The following is a 14,959-nucleotide window of genomic DNA, read 5'->3' on the forward strand; positions in this document are numbered from 1 at the left end:
CATTATATTATTAATGTTCATTGTGCTGCAGTACCTGAAAGTGCATTGTCTGTGACCCAAAGAGCTTTATAATTAAAATTTAGACATGAATTAAGCCAACAAGCAGTAGGGGAGGGGATGTGGTGAGGAAGGACAAAGGCTAAGTAGCAACTCCAACAGAGACTGGCAGGAAGGTTTGACCCTTGGACTTTCAGGCCGGCAGCACAAACACTACCACTTGAGCTAACAGAATAACTCTGTCAGCTGGCCCTGTTAGCCGGTGAGTATCCCTCTGTGGATCAGTCTCAGATGACAAGAGTGGGAAGGAGGGCCATGTAACCCTCTGAACAGTGGGTCAGTTATGGTAATAAGATCCCATAAGCATCTTGATGGCTGAATTAAATGAAGACCACTCTCCAGTTGTGATGCACTTACTTTTTGACATAATGAGACTTGAATAAGACTTGCATTGATTTCTGGTGGCTTCAAAGACATACTGAAACCATTGGGGCTCTAGGAGGATGCTGGATCAAGGACTGCATTTTGAGTTAAACGTCTCTCCCTAACTGCAAAGGGACACTTCACACAGTTTGGTTTGCAAAAATAAGACTAAATTTTTTAAGTAGGGGTCTATCAAATGACTGCGTCCAGTAGATAATGCCATATTATTCCGCTGAGAATGCATTTTAATGATATTAATGGGATGAAGTTTATAAAAAGCACAGTACAATGCTGCTTAAATATTCTTCCAGTGTGATAATGGAAGTGGGTAGTGTACAAATGTTAGTAGAGATCACACACCATTTATTTTAAATCTCAAAGATAGCAGAATAATCTCAAAGTGGTTTAAGTGATGGTGGCTGTTAAGAAGCTTAGACACATCTTAAAATACTTCTTTAGAATGTTAAAGAGACAGATTGGTTCAAATCCAGAATTCCAACTGCTGGAGTTGAACTGTTAGTAATGGTGATAACTGCTAGCACAGTAAATGCAATTTTATGCAAATTATGATACTTTGTACATCAGTTGATGCTTGTAATGAATTTGTAGTAACTTTTTTTTTTCAGGTTTTCTGGAAAGCAGCCAGCTGCTCTCTGTCAAACTCACAAAGGCATCTGTCATCAGTATAGTCCCTGCTTGGGTTGCCACAAAGGATTGCATGGAATTTAGGGAAACTTAGAAGGAAACTTTACATTTGCATACACTTTTACTCTGTTTTAAGTGTGATCTCTGCTATTTCTTTTCCCTCTCAATTATGCATTAAACTACTTTGTTGCTGGCTGACTTAAATAACAAATACAAGCACTGAGCACTTAAATCGGTTGTCTAGAACTGTTCATTCACCAACAGAATACACCCTGCAATTTGCCTGACTTCGTGGTAGTTCGGAGAAGGATCCTTTAGAGGAAGAAGAAAGCTCAAGAGACACAATGGCTATTCACCAATCAGTTTGCACAGTCCCTTTCCATATTGATTTGTACTATATTGAACCCAATTGTTCCTTTTGGATTGTAAGCTGTTTGGTGCTGGGTTATTACTTGTCTGCCATGCTCTACCTATTGTGAAGTGACGTACTCAGTGGTACTACATAAATAAGTAAATAAAAAGGCACAAAAATATATTGGAATTGGAAAAGGTACAGAAAAGGGCAACAAAAATGAGTAGAGGTATGGAACAGCTTCCATATAAGGAGAGGTCAATAACACTTGGACTTTTCAGCTTGGAAAAGAGAGGACTAAGGGGGGATATGATAGAGGTCTATAAAATCATGACTGGTGTGGAGAAAGTAAATAAGGAAGTGTTATTTACTCCTCATAACACAAGAACTGGGGGTCACCAAATGAAATTAATAGACAGCAGATTTAAAAACAAACAAAAGGAAGTATTTCTTCACACAACACACAGTCAACCTGTGGAACTCTTTGCCAGAGGATATTGTGAAGGCCAAGACTATCACAGGGTTCAAAAAAGAACTAGATACGTTCATGGAAGATGGGTCCATGAATGGCTATGGGTCCATGACTCGCCAGGATGGGCAGGATTGCAAAACCAATCCACTTAAAGCAGGATTTTTCCTTTCTTGTCACAGGCTTTACTAGTATCTTTGGGCTTTAAGGTTCTGGTGTCTTTTTATGACTTCATGGCCTAGATCTTATGATGGAAGTCAAAGGGCTAGAATGTGATTTGGACTGTGTACCCACGCAGGGGCACAAAAGGTAGTCAGCCTCTCTCCCCTTGATGTCCCTGTACAGACCACTTTGAACTTGGGTCCGGGAGTAGGCAGGCACATTGCCACTACTTCCCGCTCTACCCAGTGCTTATTTTGTAATGAAAGAGGTGCCAGGGATGAAGCAATTAGGTGCCGGGGCTCAAGCAATTCTTTTACTTTCGCAACTGATGTGGCAAGCACAGAAGTGAACTGCCACAACTAGAGGTGCTGGAGCTCAGCCCTGGCAAGCCCTGGCACAAATTAAGCACTGCCTCTTAACACTCCTTGCCCAAAGAAGGTGGGGAGAGAGGGAGTAAAGACTTAGCTTTGCCCTCTGTGGCCTTGACCAGTGAGCTGAACTACTGCATGGATGTCAATTTGCTGCTGGTTCTGGCCAGCTGCAAATTACTACCTCCCTCCACCTGAAAGCAAGGGGGAAGCTGGTTGGGAATTGGCCTTTACAGAGGTATTGGAGTCATAATGCCTCCCACATTCCTGGATGGCCCAGCTTATGCGCTGCTCCTTGCTCAGGGAAGTGCATAGAGGCTTGATCTAGCCCAAAGCTGCTTGTACTCCTGAATGTTTAATATCAGGTATTTAAGAATGGCCAGAAAATGCCTGATCTACCTCTTTTCAGAAAATAGTTAGATCTTCTCTACTTACTGCATATTTTGGTTATAAAGGGAGGCTGCTTCTTTCAGCACTCTCATCTCTCATATCAACTTGAAGAGAAAGGAGAGAATTTTCACACTTACGTTGAGCAGTACTTTATAATATGAAAACTACATTGCTTTTAGTGGAACTACTTGCAAAGTAAGGTACTATTCAATATTCATAACGGTGGCAGAATCTGCCCCTTGTATAGGAGCGACTCAAAAGTTTTAACTTAGTACCTTTCTTTACAACTTCCTGATTTTTCTCTCAAGAAGATGGTTTGTTCTGTGGGAAGTCACAGGCTTGTGAGATCTGGGTTCGAGTTTCAACCTTGCCACAGACACACTGTGGGGATATCTTCACTCCAGGGTTCATATGGGCTGTTACTCATGTGTTGCCCCTACCTGCCGTCCTGTCCCCACCCTCCCCAATCATCTCACCCAGATTTAGTGGTGTTTTCAGCCCAGGCCAGCTGATTCGTTTGAGGATGTAGGCTAAAGTTCAGATGCTGGGCTGGTGACCTGCCACCTTGCAGTGAGGACACGGGCTAAATCGATTGAGTACCAATAGTCTACCATTGCCTTGTCACAATTTCCCACACGTGGCCAGGATGACAGATAGGTTTTCCCACAATTCACTGGCAAAGAATAATAGAGCAGTTTAATTTACTGCAGCACAAAGAATCCCATGGCATTTGTCCCCAGAAGTCTTAGGGACACATTCGGGGGAGCGCAACACCAATAAGGACAAGTAACTCAGGCATATCTTTGCAGTGTGGTTGCTCACACTTGGACTAGGCTAATGAGGGTTTTCAGTCTGGATGCGAATGACCCGAGTTAACTCTGCAGTGAAGACATACTCTGTGTGATCATGGGCCAACCTCTTAACATTTTCCTGCTCCATTTTCCCATTGAAAATAGGGACAATACTATGTCCTTATCTCAAGGGATGTTCACTGTTGTTTGTAAAGCACTTTGTGATCCTCTGATGGATGGAATTAATCTGTTCCCTTGATAAGAGGAAAGTTTTGAGTAGTTAGTTAAAATTCTGACAGTTTCCCTACTACCAAAGACAGCCAAACCTAGCACAGCTCCACACAGAGAATCCTTTTACTTAAAGTATTAAAACACTTTTCATTGTTACGCTTAGTGAATCTCAATTTTGTTTTATGCTTCTTTCTGCTGGAGCACTGGCATAATTTGAAGAAGCAGCAACTTTAATGGGATTAAACCTATTGAGCAAAATAATATCTGTGGTGTTCATGGTAACAGCATGTCATTGCTCTTTTGTTCCTGTTCTTCTCTTCTTCTTCTTCAGAATCTGACCTATAATCAGTTTTCTTTTCATGCTTATCTACAGTATTATTACTTTATGCAAAGTCACATCATCCTTTTTCATCAGAGAGAAAATGTATAGTGTGAAGAATTACAAGAAAAGAGAATAATATATGCTTCTCTTGACATAACTACTCTCTCTTCAGTCTCCACCCATGTTGATAATGACATTCCTAACTACCTTTTTTGTGGTCTTTTTTTCTTGGATGCAATAATGTTTTTAAAATAAGTTGGTTCCTTCCAACCTGCAACATGCCCTACGTTCTGTATTGGGATCTGCTAATGTTAACTTGTGAAATCCTTCAGATTCTCGTTGACTTGAATTAGATTCCACAGGGGGCCAGGCTGCAATGTAGCCCATTGAAGGAACGAGCTTATAGTGGCAGATGCCTGCTCATTGTTTGCTTTTACTCACTTATCTAAGAGAAAAAAGAGCATTGGAGGGGTCATTGTCCCATGTATAGTGGCCTGGGACCCCAAAATTTCCTGATAGGACAAACAGAGCCTATGCACCTTTGAACATGTGTGTGGAGGGTTATTATTCCTGTCCAATCATCTCATGTGGTGGTTTAATGTCTCATAGTACTCCCTAGCCTTATAGCACTATGTCTTCCTTCCTTAGGAGTCAGACTCCCTGGTAAGGTCTCAACCAGTATTCTAGATACATATTGCAAAGCAGAACTCTGCATCATCAGCCACCAGTATCTTATGTGAGGAAATCCCTGTGAATTTCCAAGGAGCTGTTTCCTTCCCTACCCTCTCTTATGGAAAAGTCCTAGAATGTAATATAGAGAATGCTGAGCTTTCTATAGCAGGGATATGTTCTTTGCTAAATACTATAGTTTTTTAAACTATAGGCTCCATCTCTAATACATTTGGTAGGACTTCTCCCATAAGGAGATCCTCTCTGAAACAGATGTCTTTTTTAGCAGTGAAAGGAGGCTGACTTGACTTCTTAACAGCATAGCCTGCTATGCTGGATGGAGCTGATATGATGTAGTAATAGTCTGCTGATTTTCAGTCACCTCATCTGTTATTCATGTGAGCAAAAATGAATACAAGTGAAATCCAAATAATCTACATTAGTACAAGTTATTTTCATGATTTTCATCAGCTATCATAAAGATGTCTCTAAATTGTATATTCTACTATTGCCTGGATTTATTTCTATGTCTAGGGTGTGCCGTTTTTATCTGGAGAAAGAGCAAGCGAGAGAGAGAGAGTCTTTACAACAGCAGAGAATTCGGAAAGGAAAAAAGGAGGGGTAGGGAGAAATCAGTGCAGCTGTAACTTGTTTCAATTATTCAGCATTCCCAGAGCTGTTTATTCTCTCGCTCCCAAGATGCTGTTTTGTCTTCTGAACTCTGGGGAATCAGCTGATTTTAGTCTTGCCTTTGGGTAAATGAAGGCTGGAGTCTAAGAGCAGCAAATACATTGGAAAACAGGAAGTAACAAAACATAACTTGTTCCAGAATAATTACATAAAATGTAAATTTCTGCACATTAGAAGCTAGTTTTTAATGGGGAGAAAATCCTGCTTATCTGTGAACATTAGCACTGATGTAAGATTGGCAGTTTGTATTGGTAAATGCCCTGTCACAAGGGTTAGTCCATTCTGATCGCAACATTTTCTCCATTTCTTTACTCCAGGGCAAACTTTAATTTGATCTGGTAGCTCTCCAGGGGGAAATAACTAGTGTTGTCAAACTTCCCAGTGCTCTTCCTCTGGTGACTGATTCCATGATGCTCAACTATTAATACTAACTAGGTCATTGAAGGAGAGGACTGTATAATCTGGCATTTAACAAAAAAAAGAAGCAAATTGTTATTTTATAAGAATTAGGAGAGCATATACAAAATAAACTGGTTAATATGCAGTTTTTACCATCAAGTATAATGAGGATATTATGAAAAGCAGAGCTAAAGTCTGAAATCCTTACTCATGGCCATATTTTGCCATTCATTTTCAAGCAGAACTACTACATGTGCTGGTGTATTAGTGTTTGCAGGATCAGGACGTAAGAAATGACTCTCTGGGTCAGGGATTCAGGATTTGTTCCCATGTGCTAGATTTCAGAAAACCAGGAATTACTTTTCAGGGTAGTGTCTGTCATGATAGCAGGTCATGACAGACATGAGGAAAAAGTTAGATTACACAGGTCTTTGTGAAAAAGTGTTTTATAATGACATTTTCATTACCCCCTTACACTCAACCCTTATTTTGTAACCATACTTAACTTGAGTTCTGCAGTACTTGTAGGAATTGTCCTACTGAAGTGTAAGTGAAGGTTACAGATCAGTGCCCACTGTGAGCAATCACTTACAACTAATGATTAGCCCAAACATTGGATCTGATCACAACCTTGGATCTGATCACAATCTGAAGTTTAGAATCAGTTCTGAATTTCCCAGCTCAGTCCAATGTTTCCTTGCAACACATACACAGACTGCATAATATTACTATTTATTTAATTATTTTCACAGCTACTGTTAATAATGGCCATTTTCTCTAGCACTATATACTGAAAAAGATGTGGCTTAACTCTGCTACTGTACCATAAAAGTTGGAGAAGTGAGGGAAGTAATCTAAAAGTCTGTTTTGGTTAAAAGAACTTACTGTAATAGACAAGTTTCCAGTTCAGGTTTGGAGGTTGTGGAAGAGATAAGTGAAAGTTCAAGCCTTTTTACCTAAACCAGTTTATCCATTCCTATTTTTTTCAAGTGGAAATCCTTAGAGAAACTGCAACATGCTCTTGTTCTTCCACTGAGGCTGGTTCATCTTATTTGGAACCAATTTGTTTTCAGTGGAACCCTCTATCTATCTTGATCAAATTTCCCACTGTGTTGATCTATGGAATTGAATTGCTGATTTGATCAAATGTTATGAAAAAGTAATTTATCTCCCTGAAATAAAGGTCAAGTTCCTGTCAAATTTCATGAAAACAACTGTTCTTTAGCTAGAGAAAAAGCAGAAAAGGAAAAGCTAAAACTGGTAAAAATACTTAATCTTTTCTTAAACATCTGGTCTAACTAGTTTGATTAAATGTGACACCCTTCCTTCTCATATGGGGTGGCCATTCTCAACTTGTAAGTGTATGCTAATTTCAAAGGTTTTGTTCCTTTGGTGGTTATTTTATTCATATACTGCCAGAAAAGAAATAAAAGTTCCTACAAATCTAGTTTCTAGCCTCGAAAATTGAAATATATATACAATATTTTTCACAGTTTTAAAACCTTGAAAATAAAGGTTCATACTAGGGCTGTCAATTAATCTCAGTTAACTCATGCGATTAACTCAAAAATTAATTATGATTTATTGCAGTTTTAATTGCACTGTTAAACAATAGAATACCAATTGAAATGTATTAAATGTTTTGGATGTTTTTCTACATTAGAGAGAGAGATAGTATTCTGTGTTGTAATTGAAATCAAAGTATATATTATTTTTTATTAGAAATATTTTCACTGTAAAAATGATAAACAAAAGAAATAGTATTTTTCAGTTCACCTTAGACAAGTACCATAATGCAATCTTTGTCATGAAAGTGCAACTTACAAATGCAGATTTTTTTTGTTACATAACTGCACTCAAAAACAAAATAATGTAAAACTTCAGAGCCTACATGTCCACTCAGTCCTACTTCTTGTTCAGCCAATTGCTAAGGCAAACAAGTTTGTTTACATTTACAAGAAATAATGCTGCTCTCTTCTTATTTACAGTGTTGCCAGAAAGTGAGAACAGGCATTTGCATGATACTTTTGTAGCCGGCATTGCAAGGTATTTATGTGCCAGATATGCTAAACATTCATATGCCCCTTCATGCTTGGGCCACCATTCCAGAGGACATGCTTCCATGCTGATGACACTCATTAAAAATAATGCATTAATTAAATTTGTGACTGAACTCTTTGGGGGGAGAATTGTATGTCCCCTGCTGTTTTACCCACATTCTGCCATATATTTCATGTTATAGCAGTCTCAGATGATGACCCAGCACATGTTCATTTTCAGAACACTTTCACTGCAGATTTAACAAAACGCAAAGAAGGTACTATTTGAGATTTCTAAAGATAGCTACAGCACTCGACCCAAGAATCTGAAGTGCCTTCCAAAATCTGATTGGGACGGGGTGTGGAGCATGTTTTCAGAAGTCTTAAAAGAGCAACACTCCGATGCAGAAACTACAGAATCCGAACCACCAAAAAAGAAAATCAACCTTCTGCTGGTGGCATCTGACTCAGATAATGAAAATAAACATGCTTTGGATTGTTATCGAGCAGCACCCGTCATCAACATGGGCGGATGTCCTCTGTAATGGTGGTTGAAGCATGAAGGGACATATGAATGGACATATGAATCTTTAGTGCATCTGGTGCATCATATGTGCTGAGAACAGCTCTATGATATTAGCTCTGAGTGCTAGTATAACAGGGATTTCAGTCAGTTCTTAAAGCATGAAGATTACCCTTACTGAGGTTCAGCCATAATGATGAGTAGGTGGAAGCTGATCAGTGCTTTAATGCTAATTGTGATCAATGAATCCTGAATCAGATTCATCATGCTCATTAACCTTGTGTATCCCCTTGAGAAAAGCTGGATGGATGCTACACTGGGTAGATGTTTGTTTCACTTTGTCATTAACTTGCATTATACCAGGATGATGCTAAATTCTGCTGGTCACCAGAATTATTTTAATACTGAAAAACAATGTATTTTCCCCCAGCCTCATTCTCGGAAATGGCTGAAATATTTTGGCTGACGTTTTCCAAAAAACCTCAGCTCAAGGCAGACATCCACCATGGAAAATGTCAGCCCGAACGATTGAAGTCTAGCAAATTTATAATCAATTGAAAATAAGGTCTTATAACAGGAAAAAAAATCAGACAACCTTAATAATATGGAGTGCTACCAATTCTGCTGAGAGAGAGAGAGAGAGAATGTGTATATAATCGCCTGGAATATAAAAGAATTTTTCTCCTGAGTAGTCGAGATACAACTACTTCAGGGTAGTGGCAGCAGGGCTCCGGCAGCTGGAGCCCCAGGCCCTTTAATTCACCCCTGAGCCCAAGGGCTCCCTGCTGCCTCTGCAGCTGGTAGCTCTGGGTGATTTAAAGGCCCTGGGGCTCCCAACCACAGCCAGCGCCCCAGGGCCTTTAAATCTTGAAAGGCCCAACCTCTTCCGGTTGAGGCCATGCCCCCCTCTCAGGACTCCGGTGTACTGGTAAGTCCTTTAAGTTACTTTCACCCCTGAACTGAACCCAGATCTCCTGAGTCCCAGTCTATTGCCATAACCACAGGCTCAGCCTTCCCCATACATAACAATAGCCTATCACTGGACCCTTGAACAGTAGCTGTGTTGCTCCCTGGAACTAACAGTGCATGGGAGTTTTTCAAAAGTTGATATATTTGTGCTGATTAATCTTTCTGTGTTTATATAAAATATATTTTTACAATCTCAATTTGGGGCCAAATGGAGTTGATTTGAATGATTTATTATGTTTTACTGATAAACACAGGAAAACAACTATACATAGTAGAGACTCCCATGTAAAAGGAATACGTATGGGTTCTCTTGGCAAAACATTATGATTTTTTCCACAACTTTTCATGTAGAATACAAAATTGGGAAACCTGCCAGAATTAATGTTATTGTTTAACTTCAGGAGAAGTTTGAATTGTCTGCAGTAGCTGCAGTGCAGCTTCCAAAATCCAAGCACAGATGTCATAAGCATTATTTTTTGTTTCATGTAGCGACAGATAATGTTTTCTTAGCATTTAAGTGGCGTGTTGTTAATAAGTTGGGCTTTGGTGTGTGTGTGATAAGTGCATTCACAAAGATGTTACAGCATAAGTATGCAAGGTAAAGGTCATGCTAGTCAACACAGACAGCTATTGACACTTAAAAGACCTGAAGGTAGAATAACAGCAAACAAGTACTTGCTAAGTGATGGATTAGCTTCTTAGTGATAAACATGAAGGAAAATCATTATGGCACAAGCAGTTTTGTCATTCTTGGAGAAGCTAACATTTGATGGATAGAGCCTTCAGTGAAGATCCTATAAGGAATTGATTACTGCCCTGAATGAACCTAGTGTGAGTTCATCTTTAAGCAACTCCAGTCACCATTAATGGTCAGCAGTTTGTCTCCCTTTTTTTGGGCCTTAACTGCAAAATGATTTTGACTGTGAATAACTTAAAACAATTTGGACTGATTATTCAGCAGCCAAATTAATTACCCAACAATCACAGCTTTGAGTAGTGGGCCAATTTTTTTATCCTGGAACATTCTGTACAACTTAAGTGTGGCACTATGAAAAGGGAAAACAAACAAAAACATTTGGAAGCAAATAAAGAACAAGCTAAGTAGTGAAAATAAGGCAGGATTATAACTGTGTTGTGGAATCTCTCTCAAATGGATCTTCACTAGCCATGCTGACTTTTGCCACTGAGAAGTGTCCTCCCTGGTAAGACAGATACTGGAGAGTGTTTCATTTTTGTGTTTCCCAGTTAGTCAGCCGGAAATACATTGGAGGGGAGGGGGGGAGTTGTTCAGTGCTGTAGAAAAAGACATTAATTTTCTTCCATGAACTCTAGCCAAGTCACTCTTCTCATTCTCTGTCCTTCTCACTTCTGAGTCAACATTTGGACATCTGTTCACAACTGACTTAGAGATTGTTTTGGTTGAAGTCAAACACCAGGAAACATGTCTGCCACTTCTATCTGTACCACTTGTTAATAGGTTCTTGTAACCTTAGCAACTGCTTTTGGTTTTCTGATCTCTACTGTTCACTGTTGTGCTGACCCTCATTGCCTTGTTCCAAAACTAAATGCAGTTATCCTAGATAGAAGACATTATTCTGGTGACCTGGAGAGAAAAATCAACAGCAAATAAAGGCCTGGCTCCTGTTCCTATTGAAGTCAATGGCCAACCTCTGGTTGGCTTCAATAAGAGGAAGCTTGGTACCAAAGGTAGTGACTTTGTACCATTTAAGTGATTTGCTCTGATATTTCAGAACCAGAAGAGCAGAAACCCACAAAGTTTCTTGGTTGAGGACTCTCTGAAAGATTATTTTGATTTAGGGGTTTCAGCTTGACTGTCCTGCGATTTACCAAAGGTGCTTGAGTATAATTTTGCATCTGGAAATAGGAAAGCTATGAATAAAAGCTTCAGTGCTGGCTTTTCAGGTGATTTGAAATCTGACTTTATTTGGAGGTCAGGCCAAATTTGAAACTTTACCTAGACTTTTCTAGGTTCACCCTCCCCTAACAACTATAATCTAGCAGCCACCAGGTATAGAAACAAAAAATCTATGTAAAACAACAGTATCTGAAATTCATCTTTGGATAAGAATAGCTAATATTGGTTGGTCTCTAAAGTCACTGCCAGTTGTCAAGTTGCTATAATGTACAGAAGGGTATTGAGTAGAGTGGGTTGAAAAGGGGAAAAGTTGTGACCACATTTAAAAAAAATTGCCATTTTTTCCAAAATGTTTTTAGTTTTGAAATAAGGAAAAAGCAGCTATCATGAGGCCACATGCTTTGGCATTCCACCAATAATGAATATCACCTTTAGATTTCAGTGTAGTTACTCCAAATTTACACCAAGATCAAAATCAAGGACATAATTGGCAAGCAAGTAAAAATGCAGTTCCTTCTTAAGAAATGTACAATGTTTAATCATTTATGGATGTCAATCTTATCTGTTAGTATAGTGTGTTGTTTAGGAAAAGCTTTGATATTTCTTCTTCTCAGTTTGGAGGGGAACAATCTTTGAATGTTTGAAGAACTGGATATTACTTTTTCATTTTAATTTACTTGCAACTCTTTTCTTTATTTCTGCTTAAATGGGCACATATTTAGAGTGGATCATGGAGCATTAGGACTCAGGTTTGTGTGCCCAATTCTGTGTGCATTGTGCTAAAAATGCTTCCGAAAGCTATTTGCAGAGTGGACACTTCTCATTACATCACCTGCTCACCATTTGCTGAAATGAAAAGGCATCGCACATCCACAAAAGCTTAGTTCAACATCAAACACTTATGTCAGATTCTGTACTTTTTTAGATTACAGTATGAATTAAATTATATGCACTGATTTGCAGAGAAGGACTGTAGATAACACCAGGACCCCTGGAAGGGGCTGAGATAGGAGCAGTGGGCACTGCCAGAGGGCAGTGTCCTGAAGAGGACACCACCGAGCGGGAAGCAACGCGGGCCCAGACAACAACAAAGGAGCAGAGGACGGACAGGACACTACCAGCAGTGGGCGCCCCACCAAGGACTGAGCTAATTCCCGGAGCAACGAATGGGAGGCACCATGGTGGTGAGTCCCAACCCCTCTACAAGTGGTGGAGAATGAGGGCATTGGCGGTCCACCCTGATACAAGGGGCAGGGCAAGGACTGTGGGACAGTTGCCCGGAACAGAAAAAGGACTGAGGGACAGGATGGTGGAGAAAAAGGACGTGTATTGGAGGGCCTGGGTGGCTCGTCTTGATGAGCAGCAGAGTGCATTGCTCTGGCTGCTGCGGGGGTGGGCCTAGACCAAGCAAGAGATTCGGCACCAAGGGGGAGAGGCCGAGGTCGGGATCTCTGAACTGTTTCGCCTGTGGGCGAAGGGGACACTACAGAAGGGAGTGCCCCTACTGGGAGGGGGCAGAGAGGCCCCACCCAGAAAAGACGCCCCCTGTGAGAGTAACAGGGGAGCCCCCAGCTTGTTGGGTCTGTGGGGAGTCAGAACACCTGAAAAGGGGATGCCCTTACAGGACTCACAAGGCCTGGGCCAGCCAAGAAGGAAAGGCTAGGGCCCAAAAAAGCAGGAGTAGGGCCGTGGCAGGGGGAAACCCAAAAAGTGCTTCCACTGGCATGAAGGAGGTCATTTAAAGAGCCACTGCCCCCTGAGGTGGAAGGGCTCGGTCTGAGACCTGCCCCAGGGAAGGGGTGGTGAAGACTGAGGCCCCTAGGGAGAAAGGGGCGGGGGCAGGGAGGCCCCACCTAAAAGAGGGACTGACATAGGGGCTGAGAAGGCTGATGTGGGAACCCAAACTGAAGTGGGAACCCACGTAGGACCAGGAAGGTCTACGGTGGGTACTCAGACCCTAGCAGTAGGGAGCAGGTTGCTCCAGACGGTGGAGAGCCTGCGAGAGGCAGGGGCGGCTCCAGACCCCAGCACACCAAGCACATGCTTGGGGCGGCAAGCTGCGGGGGGCGCTGTGCCGGTCCCTGGGAGGGCGGCAGGCAGGGCTCTGGTGGACCTCCCGCAGGCGTGCCTGCGGAGGGTCCGCTGGTCCCGCGGCTTCGGTGGAGCATCCGCAGGCACGCCTGCGGGAGGTCCACCGGAGCCGCGGGACCGGCGACTGGCAGAGCGCCCCCCACGGCATGCCGCCCTGCTTGGGGCGGGGAAATGTCTAGAGCCACCCCTGGCGAGAGGAAAGGGATGCCTTGCGGGCCCAGCTGCGAGGGAAGCTGGGGTGATAGGACCCCTTTCCTTCCCCCCCTTGAACATTCTTAAGGGGGAGGGTGTGTGGTGGGGCGGCTGCCCCACCCCCATGTGAGAGGAAGCTAGAGTAGGCCAGAGAGGCTGCGCAACCAGCAGCCAATCAGGGCCGACATTAGAGCCAGCCAATCAAGGCTAGGCTAGGCCCTATATAAGGGCTGCCTAGGAGAGGAGCAGGGAGTCTCTCCCAGACCTGCAGAGGGGAAAGTCTGTCTCCTGAGTGAGGAGATCAGCACCTGGGACAACGCAGTGCTGGGCAGGCTCGGGGAAGTAGAAGGGAACTCCAGCCTGCTACCTGCCAGGCTGCAGGCCCTGAGGGAAGGGCCTAGCCTGTGCAAAGGGGCCGAAGGGGAAGTGGCCCAGGGAGAGAGGCGCACAAGGGGAGAGGAGGAGGGCAGGAAGGCTGCCATCAAAGGGTCCCTAGGTTGGGGCCCAGTGTAGAGGGTGGGCCTGGGTCCCCGCCTTTCCCCTTGCATGAACACCCAGCCAGTGGATGTGGTGAGAGTGGACTGCACCAGACCCCTGACACTAGAGCTTAGACTTTGGGGTGTGGTTGACAAAATTTAATATTCTGTTGAGTTTTGAGTAAGCTGTTAGACAAACAGAGGTCCATGAGAGATGATTTATATTTCACACTGTTAGTGATAAATATCTAAGTGGCAGATAATGTAGGAGGCAAGTTGGAACATAAAATAAGACACATAGGACGTGATTCTGCTCTCACTTACGCTTGTGTGTAAATCTGAAGTAGCTCCATTGAAGACCACAGAATTATGCTAGTGTAAAGGAGGGTTGAATAGATCTAATCTGGATTTATGATAATTGTATCTATGGTACAGTCACCATAATATCTAGTTTTGTCCTTTTACATGCCAAATAAATCTTGATATGTTCATCTGTCACTTGCCTTCATCCCTAAGGATTATCATTACACAACAAGTAGTCTCCTCTTTCATTCGGTTCCACAATCTCATTTTTTACATATCTAGAAAAGGAGTTTTACTGAGACACTCAAAAGCTTTCCAGTTATTATTTATGACAGCTCTTCTGCATTTTGTTCCAGTAAGGGCAATGAAAAGAATTAATACATTCTTCAGGAGTTTTATTATATATTATCTGTCTTCATTTGTGTTTTTATATTTTTAATGCAAATTATGTGCATCAGCAGGTTTTATACACAGTGTATCAGTGTGTTGCATGTGCTGATCTGTGAGAGAACGTAATGCTGCCATTTCACATCAGATAAATTGAGTGTTCAAATAAGGGTTATGTTTCTGATTTTCTGAATT

General features: G+C 41.9%; 1 long non-coding RNA gene across 3 annotated transcripts in view; it reads left to right on the forward strand.

Moving 5' to 3' along the window:
* LOC123344392 overlaps positions 1-14,959 on the forward strand; it is a 120,516-nt gene that overhangs the window by 27,384 nt on the left and 78,173 nt on the right. For all 3 annotated transcript variants that reach the window (XR_006572538.1, XR_006572540.1, XR_006572539.1), the window contains one exon: positions 12,279-12,499. This is a non-coding gene — a long non-coding RNA (uncharacterized LOC123344392). The remainder of the gene's footprint in view (positions 1-12,278; positions 12,500-14,959) is intronic.

Source organism: Mauremys mutica, chromosome 11, assembly GCF_020497125.1.
Source record: "Mauremys mutica isolate MM-2020 ecotype Southern chromosome 11, ASM2049712v1, whole genome shotgun sequence".
Lineage (NCBI taxonomy): Eukaryota > Metazoa > Chordata > Testudines > Geoemydidae > Mauremys > Mauremys mutica.